This window comes from Alexandromys fortis, unplaced genomic scaffold, assembly GCF_014885135.2.
Source record: "Alexandromys fortis isolate MF-2015 unplaced genomic scaffold, M_Fortis_MF-2015_v1.1 scaffold_271, whole genome shotgun sequence".
Lineage (NCBI taxonomy): Eukaryota > Metazoa > Chordata > Mammalia > Rodentia > Cricetidae > Alexandromys > Alexandromys fortis.
In genome coordinates, this window is record NW_026068156.1 from 761368 (window position 1) to 770979 (window position 9612).

The window sequence follows — 9612 nt, forward strand, 5'->3', positions numbered from 1 at the left end:
GGGGAAATCTCCTTGGACACCTGGGAACCCTCTAGAGCCAAGTCTCTTGCAAACCCTAAAATGGCTTTTTAATAAAGATATCTTCTTCTCTGCTCCCATATCCGTCCTTCCTCCATCTCAACTATCCCACTCTTCCAAGCTTTCCCCAATTCTTCTCTTCTCCCTTCTCTCTCCCCCTCTTCCCTTACCCCACCCGACCCCCACCCCCATGCTCCCAACTATTGCCTGGCGATCTTGTCTACTTCCAATATCCACGAGGATAAATATATGTTTTTCTTTGGGTTCACCTGGTTATTTGGCTTCTCTGAGCTTTCGAACTATAGGCTTAATGTCCTTTGTTTATGGCTAGAGTCCACTAATGAGTGAGTACACTCCATATTCGTCATTTTGGGTCTGGGTTATCTCATTCAGAATAGTGTTTTCTATTTCCATGCAAAATTCAAGATGCCATTGCTTTTTTTTTCTGCTGAGTAGAACTCTAAAGTATATATGTACCACACTTTCTTTATCCATTCTTCTATTGAGGGATGCCTAGGTTGTTTCCAGGTTCTGGCTATTACAAATAATGCTGCTTTGAACATAGTTGAACAAATGCTTTTGTTGGATGATTGGGCATCTCTTGGGTATATTCCCAAGAGTGGAACTGTGGGATCCTGAGGTAGGTTAACTATCAGTTTTCTGAGAAACCACCACACTGATTTCAAAAGTGGTTGCACAAGTTTGCATCCCCACCTGCAATGGATAAATGTTCCCCTCACTCCATATCCTCTCCAGCATAGGCAATCATAGGTGTTTTTTTTTATTTCAGTCATTCTGACAGGTGTAAGATGGTATCTCAAAGTTGTTTTGATTTGCATTTCCCTGATCGCTAAGGAAGTTGAGCATGACCTTAAGTATCTTTTGGCCATTTGAACTTCTTCTGTTGATAATTCTCTGTTCAGTTCAGTACCCCATTTTTAACTGAGGTAATTAGAATTTTAATGTCTAGTTTCTTGAGTTCTTTATGTATTTTGGAGATCAGACCTTTGTCTGATGTGGGGTTGGTGAAGATCTCCCATTCAGCAGGTTACATCTTTGTCTTAATGACAGTGTCCTTTGCTTTACAGAAGCTTCTCAGTTTCAGGAGGTCCCATTTATTCATTGTTGGTCTTATTGTCTGTGCTACTGGGGTTATATGTGTGAAGTGTGCCCATGTGCCCATGTGTTGCAGACTACTTCCCACTTTCTCTTCTATCAGGTTCAGTGTGGTCAGATTCATATTAAGGTCTTCAATCCATTTGGACTTGAGTTTTGTGCATGGGTATAGGTATGGATCTATTTTCATTCTTCTACAGGTTGACATCAAGTTATGCCAGCACCATTTGTTAAAGATGCTTTCTTTCTTCCATTGTATAATTTTAGCTCCTTTGTTGAAAATCAGATGTTCATAGGTTTGTGAGTTATTTTCTGGGTTTTTGATTCGATTCCAATGGTCATCATCTCTGTTTTTATGCCAATACCAAGCTGTTTTCATTACTGTAGCTCTGTAATAGAGTTTGAAGTCAGGGATGGTAATGCCTCCAGAAGTACTTTTATTGTATAGGATTGTTTTGGCTATCCTGGGTTTTTTGTTTTTCCATATAAAGTTGATTATTGTTGAATACAGGCTTTTGTAGTAAGTCCTAATGATTCTCTAAATTTCTCAGTGTCTATTGTTATGTCTCTCTTTTCATTTCTGATCTTGTTAATTTTTTGTGTTCTCTCTCTGCCTTTTGATTAGTTTGGATGGGTTTTGTCAATCTTGTGGATTTTCTCAAAGAACCAGCTCTTTGTTTCATTGATTCTTTGGAATGTTTTCTGTGTTTTTATTTTGTTGATTTCAGCCCTCAGTTTAATTATTTCCAGTGTTCTCCTCCTCCTGGGTGACTCTGCTTCTTTTTCTCTAGAGCTTTCAGGTGTGCTGTTAAGTCTCTAATGTGAGCTTTCTCCCTTTTCTTTATGTGGGCACTAATGCTATGAACTTTCCTCTTAGCACTGCTTTCATAGTGTCCCATAGGTTGGCTATGTTGTGTCTTCATTTTTGTTGAATTCAAAGAAGACTTTAATTTCTCTCTTTCTTTATTCCTTGACCCAGGGGTGGTTCAGTAATTGGCTGTTTATTTTCCATGAGTTTCTAGGCTTTTTGGGGGTAAAATTGTTGTTAAATTCTAACTTTATTTCATGGTGATCTGATAAGACACAGGTGGTTACTAAAATTTTTTTGTATCTGTGGATATTTGCTTTGTTACCAAGTATATGATCAATTTTTGAGAAGATTCCATGAGATGCTTAGAAGAATGTATATGCTTTTCTATTTGTGTGGAATGCTCTATAGATGTCTGGTAAGTCCATTTGATTCATTACATCTGTTAGTTCTCTTATTTTTCTGTTAAGTTTCTCTCTGGTTGACCTGTCCATTGGTGAGAGAGGATTGTTAAAATCTCCTACTATTAGTGTGTGAGGTTTGATGTGTGATTTGAGTTCTAGTAATGTTTCTTTTACATATGTGTTTGCTTTTATATAAGGGGCCTAGATATTCATGATTGAGAGTTCGTCCTGATGAATTGTTCCTGTTATGAGTATAAAGTGTCCATCTCCATGTCTTCTGATTGATTTTAGTTTAAAATCAATTTTGTTAGACATTAGTATAGCCATACCCTCTTGTTTCTTAGGTTTGTTTGATTGGAAAACCTTTTCCCAACCCTTTACTCTGAGGTAGTGTCTATCTTTGAGGTTAAGGTGTGTTTCTGGTAAATAGCAGAACGTCGGATCCTGTTTTCGTATCCATTCTCTTAACTTGTGCCTTTTGTATAGGTGAATTGTGTCCATTGACATTAAGTGATATTAATGACCAGTGGTTGTTGACTCTGGTTATTATTTTTGGTGGTAGTGTTTCTTCTTTTAGTTGTGCTGGTGGAGGGATGTCAGATGTCTGTGTTATTATGGGTGTTGTTGGCTTCCTTGGGTTGTGGTTTTCCTTCTAGTACTTTCTGTAAGCCTGGGTTTGTGGATACGTATTGTTTAAATCTGTTTTTGTCCTGGAATATCTTGTTTTCTCCATCGATGGTGAAAGAAAGCTTTGCTGGGCTTGTATCTATGGTCTCTTAGTGATTGCAGCACATCTATCCAAGACTTCCATGGTTCCCATGGAGAAGTCAGGTATAATTCTGTTAGGTTTCCCTTTATATGTTGCTTGACCTTTTTCCTTTGCTGCTCTTAATATTCTTTCTTTATTCTGTATGTTTTGTGTTTTGATTATTATATGGTGAGGGTATTTTTTTTAATCCAGTCTATTCAGTGTTCTTTATGCTTCTTGTACCTTCACAGGAATATTCTTTTTTAGATTTGGGATGTTTTATTCCATAATTTTGTTGAATATATTTTCTGGGCCTTTGAGCTGGAGTTCTTTTCCTTCTTGTACCCTTATTATTCTTTGGTTTGGTCTTTTCATGGTGTCCCAGATTTTTGGATGTTTTATGTTAAGAATTTGTTGGATTTTATGTTTTCTTTGATTAATGAGTTTATTTCCTCTATAGTATCTTTGGCATCTGAGATTCTTTCTTCCATGTCTTGTATTCTGTTGGTTATGCTTGTCTCTGTAGTTCCTCTTCATTTACCCAGATTTCCCATACCCAGCCATCCCTCGATTTGTGTTTTCCTTATTACCTCCATTTCAGTCTTCAAGTCTTGAACTGCTTCCTTTACCTACTTGATTGCTTTTTCTTGGTTTTCTTAGGTATCTTTGAAGGATTTATTAATTTCTTCTAACTTTTTTTTGTCTTCTCTTCCATTTCTTTAAGGGAGTTTCTCACATCCTGTTTAAGAGTATCTATGTTTTTCATAATGTTATATTTAAAGTCGATTTCTTCTACTTCTTCTGAATTAGGGTGTTCAAGTCTTCCTGTTGCATGTTCACGGGATTATGTTGTTACCATGTTGCTTTTCAGGTTGTTTGAGGAATTCTTGCATTGGCGCCTGCCCATCTCTTCCTTCAAATGCAGCCAGGAGAGTCGTGGCGTCTTGGTCCAATCTTTGCTGCGACTAACTGTGTACTTGGGATTTTTTTTGGTCTGCCCTCTCTTAGGTCCCCTCAGCACTGGAGCTGGCTCTCAGATCCCCTCCACCCTGAAGCAGGCTGTGGTGATATAGCTAAGGACCTCGCAGATGGAAAGGAGTGCTTCTGGGCAAGATGGGATGGGGTAAATAGATAGCCATTAGCTAGGGAGACATCCCACTGGATGGCCAGAAATGTATAGGGAATTTAGGGGGGCCTGTACTCTGTTCCCCGGGGTGTTCATTTAGGGAATTTGTGGGGGGCCTGTATTCTGTTCCCAGAGTGTCCGGCTGGCCGGGAGAGCACACACTTACCCCTCTGAGTGGATCTCCTCAGTCCAGGAGCAGGGCCACTTGCTGGGCCAACTACCTCACAGACAAAAGGGCAGGCTTGGCAGGAGCAGGCTCATGTTGAACAAAGAAGCCCCTTCTGCAGGAGCACTCACTGCTGACTCCTCAGCCCTAAAGCAGGTTGAGTTGGTGGATCCTAGGACCCCGCAGATGGAAAGGGATTCTTGGGGGCAAGTTGGGATAGGATAAATAGAGAAAGCCAGTAGCCTGGGAGATGCCCCGCTGAATGGCCAGAAACATATAGGGAATTTGAGAGGGCCTGTACTCCGTTTCTGGGGCATCTGGCCAGCCGGGCGGGCACACACTTACCCCTCCGGATGGATCCCCCTCAGTACAGTCCAGTTTCTGGTGTTTAGTATTTGGTGCTCATAGGTGTGATTTTCATTTTTAGCCTTTTGCTTATATTTGCTTACATATTAATACTACAAATATTTTATAATTTACAATGTCACATAGTCTCATAAATTTAAGTATTTTAAAAGCTTCTCTCTAAAAACTATCCAGTTTTTAAAATTTTCTATAAAGTTTTAAAATTTTCTCTTAAAAAAGCTTAAAATCTCTCAACTGTGTGTTCCTGCAATATCATAAAATAAAGTACCCCCTTTTTTAACTTCAATAGGGAGAAATCAGGGCATAACCACAAACTACATAAGGCAAAAACCAAGCTCCAACAGTGCAAAAAGCTCACTATCTGGGATTCATTCACAATCTTTTTGGTTTTCTTGAGGGGCTTGAATCACCTTTTTGGCCAACCCTGAACAGCAAACATAACATAGCCTGCCTTCCAGATCTCAGCCTGCTCCACTTCACTGTGGCTGATGCTTCTGTTGACTCTCACATGGCTCTGGCATTTCCAAAACTGCTGAGGTCCCCCACTGTAACTGGCTCTCTTTAGGAATTAAAGCCCTGCCATACATTTGCATGTCTCAGCTGTTCCCCATGATCCCTTTACATCTTTAAGACCATTATCACCTGGGTGATTCTTAAATTATAAAGTTTAGCTGCCAGAGCAAGGTACTTTTCTGTTTGTTTGTTTTGTTTTGAAGACAGGATTTCTCTGTGCAGCTTTGGAGCCTGTCCTGAAACTCACTCTGTAGACCAGGTTGGCCTCAAGCTCACAGAGATCCATTCACTTGCCTCTGCCTCCCCAGTGTTGGTATTAAAGGTACCTAGCAACAAGGTACATTCTTGAATATAAAAGCATGGAGGTGCAGCTTTAATATATTAACCTTGTTTTCAGGACAGGACAGGAATTATTATACAAAAATCTATCCTAATCCAAAGTATCTTGGAGACCTGTTATTGCCTCTTTGGTAGGCCCACTCCATGTGGGCACCTTTAGTCAAGATGGTGGTAAAATCACATGACATCCATCTTCTCCAACCCTAGCGAAGATGATAACTAGCCTTGTGGCTTTGGTTCTCACACTGTATCTGTTCAAAGGGTAAACACTGGGTCCAGGACCTGATAGACATTTAAGGATGATGGGGTGTGTGGAATGCACGTGTCTTAGGTGTATGTAAGTTAGTAAGAGTCTTCTGCCCTTTGCTCATTAGCCAGACTGGACAAATGCTACTAAAGAATCCTTCCTTCATTAACTCTAAGTGTGCAGGGTAAGTAATCCTAACTGGGAAGCCTGCTCAGCTGGTGGGGGAGCAGGAGTCTGGGAAGAGAGGATTTCCTCTACAGGGCACTCTGAATTCTCCAAACTGCTGATCAGCAGTACAGACACTGTCGGAGAGAGAAGGAAAAACTGGGCAGAGAACCTGCAGGATAAGGTAAACTACAGAGACCTCCAGGTCTCAAGCCATCCAATCCTATGGGTTGGAAGAGGGCTCCGATCAAGCCCCAAGGCTTCTAGTACAGACAACAGGTTGGGTAGGGCTGGATGCCCACCAGGGAGCCTGCCTAGGAAATCTGACAGGGTTGCCAGTAGGAAGACAATAGAAGGGAGGGAATGGGTTGTAAGCTTCAAATGAACGAATATGCGAGTGGTTGTGGTTGTGAGGCTTGTGTGTCAGGGAACTCTGTAGGTGCTGGAGACCTCTCTGTGCAGGCTGTTTAGGAAGAATTTGTTGTGAGAAGATCAGTCACCTGTTTTGGTTTGATTGATCCGGATTGAGGCAGATAAACTAGACTGTAAATTCACTTTCTCACCTGCTCCTTCTGCCCTCCAAGGCTGAGTTTCTGACACCAAAGGTCCAATTAAGACCTGGAACCCCTTCCAAAAGAAGGAAGGAATCCTGGTTGGTATTTAAAAGGAAAAGAATCCCCCTATGCAACAGAGGGAAAGCTGGGTAAAGGTCCTAATGAAAAGACACTGCTTAACACCTGGTGCCCTTTAGGGAAAATTTTTCTCAACGAATGGCAAATTAATTGTTATTGTATCTCATGGTATTTAAAAATGTTAAATTGTTTGATCAAAGGAATATATATGTAAAAATTTAGATGCATACACGTCAAGTATACATGGGAAATAAGACTACTAGAGTCTTCTGCTTTGTCTTCTGCTGTGTAGACAAGATCAGAAAACCTTCCTCCCTCTCTACAAGGAGACCTGGATGTTAGAAGTTCACCTGAACCAGCTTATATGAGTCACTTTCCAGAGACACAGGGACCAGCTTTTCAACCCTGCTCAAGTTGTAAACCTGGATGCCAACAGGTCTAATCACCACAGAAGGTTGAGGAGTTCAGCAGGGGACATTTGGAGGTGGGGATCATTGATGTGGAATTCCCCTCTGTATGCTGTGAATACCATTGGTCTTAGGCTTGCACAGGGCAGAATAGGGTAGGCAGGGAAAACTAAACTGAATGTGAGGAGAAAGAAGGTGGAGTGAAGGAGAAGACATGTAGCCCCACCGGAGACAGTTGCTGGAACTTTACCCAGTAAGCCACAGTCTCGTGGCAATACACAGATTAATAAAGATAAAATTAATATGTAAGAGCTAGCCAATAAGATGCTAGAGCTAATAGGCCAAACACTGATTTAAATAATATAGTTGCTGTGTGATTATTTTGGGAATCTGGGTGGCTGGGAAACGAACAAGAAGGCTCCTACTTCAGATCATGATAGTTCTTCCTCCCTTTGGACTCATGGTAATGTTTGTCATAATGCTTCCTATAGGGCTAGCAGTGATGGCTCCTAAGAATTGGACTCTGATATGAAGAATTTTATTAACTCTGATATATCTAAAAATAATATGTTTCCAAATAATTTATCTGAAACCTTTAAAAAGCTATGCCTGGATACCAATCCAGATAATAGATGGTTCTTGTAGATGGTATATATTTTTTGAAGTTGAATAGAGCCTTGAAACCCTGGAGCAAGGATTATGTGCCGGTTCAAAGGAAGAGGGCTGTTACTGTGCTAATAAGTCAGTAATGGTTAGAAACATGGTAAAACAGCCAAAGGAAAGGGAAGTCCTAGAGAGCTCCTGGTATTTTTGGAATGACTTCTGGGTTTAAAAAGTTTGGTTAATGTTTCTAGCAGGACCTTTCCTTCTGACTGTACTATGATGGTCATTCAGACCGTGCATTCTGAGCTGTTTGGCCTAGTTTAATCGCCACTTGGAGAGAGGCTAAGAAGCTACAAAAGGTTCTGATCTTGGAGTCAGTGTGGGGATAAATCAGGAGGACCCTGAGTGTTCAGTTTCCTATGGCACAAATTTTTAATAGCTCTAACAGGTGAGAATGATGTAGAAGAAACTCGAAGTGATTGATGTTATAAAGAATTTACCAATAGATTTGCCTAGGAGACATTAAATCACACAATATAGAATTTAGCTAAGGGAGAGCTTCCTGGTGCCCATGGAGGTCAGAAGAGAGCAGTGGTTTCCCTGGAAAGTATCTAGTAAAACCATACTCTCTTAGAAAATTTCTAATACCTAGTATGCTAATTTAAATGAAAAATGTCAAGATAACTTTGAGCCTCTCACCCTAATAATCTCATGGTTCACTGAGCTAGACTTAAGTGTAATTGTTTCTTTGAGTCATTACTGTTTCCTTACCTGGGATATATGAAAGAAAACACACCCGTAGGTCTACTGCCATTCTTTATTGCCACCACCACTACTACTATTGTTTCTAGAGTGTCGAGGGCACCACAGCATGCACTCAAAGGTCAGAAGACAGCTTTGTGGAGTTAGTTCTCACTTTCTACCTTTATGTGAGTTCCAAGAATCAAATTCAGGCCTTCAGCCTTCCAAAGCAAGCTCTTTACCCACTGAGCCATCTCACTGCAGCCCGTCTCCCAGTGCGGTTCCTATCCCGACTTTCTATTGGGAGTCCACGCTCCTGAGTGACTTATAGACAAGGAAGCAAAGCTCAATGCCCTGACTGAGGTGAGATGCTGTGTTTCTCCATGCACATACATCCTGAACAAACAGCCAGGCTTCAGTTTGTTCTTCAGTAATTTCTTACACATGTGCAATATATTTAGGTCATATCCACATTCCTATCCCTTCCACAAGTCTTCCTGGACTTTCTCAACTTTATCTCCTCCTTCTCTTTTTGTAACCCTGACATTAACTAGGAAACTGGGTGTGACCATCTAATACCAGTGCTGGGATGGGAGTGGAGACAGGAGGATTGCTGGACATCTTGGCTGCCAGTCTAGATGAAAAGGAGGTGTTCTGTGTTTAGTCAGAGGAGACCTTGCTCCAAAGGAGTAAAGCAGGCCATGATAGAGGGGGATGCTGGCCTCCACACGCACGTGCATGGGCATGTGCACTCACACACACACACAGGTCCACACACATGTATCAACCCCCCTCACAGAAACCATGGTGAGCTTCATTCATATTTGAAAAAAATTAATCAGTATTCTCCTTGAAATCAGGAAGAAGAATAAAAAGAAACTCACAGATGGGAGAAAATGCTTACACATCATGAATTCTGTAAAGACCCGAATCCTCAGGCTGGGGAGACTGCTTAGCTGGTAAAGTGTTTGCCAAGTGAGCATAAGGAGCCAAGTTCAATCCTCAGAGCTCATGAAAAAACCTAGGCATGGTAGTTCATGCTTGTGATCCCAAACCCGGAGATGGAGGGTGGCTGTGGCCCTGGCCAGCCTTATGCAGTTTACACAGCCTACGTGACAAACTCCAGAGTCAGTGAGAGATTCTTGTTCTTAATTAAGTTTCCTGTTGCTGTGATAAACTACTCCAACAAAATTGTTTAGAAGAGGAAGGGTTT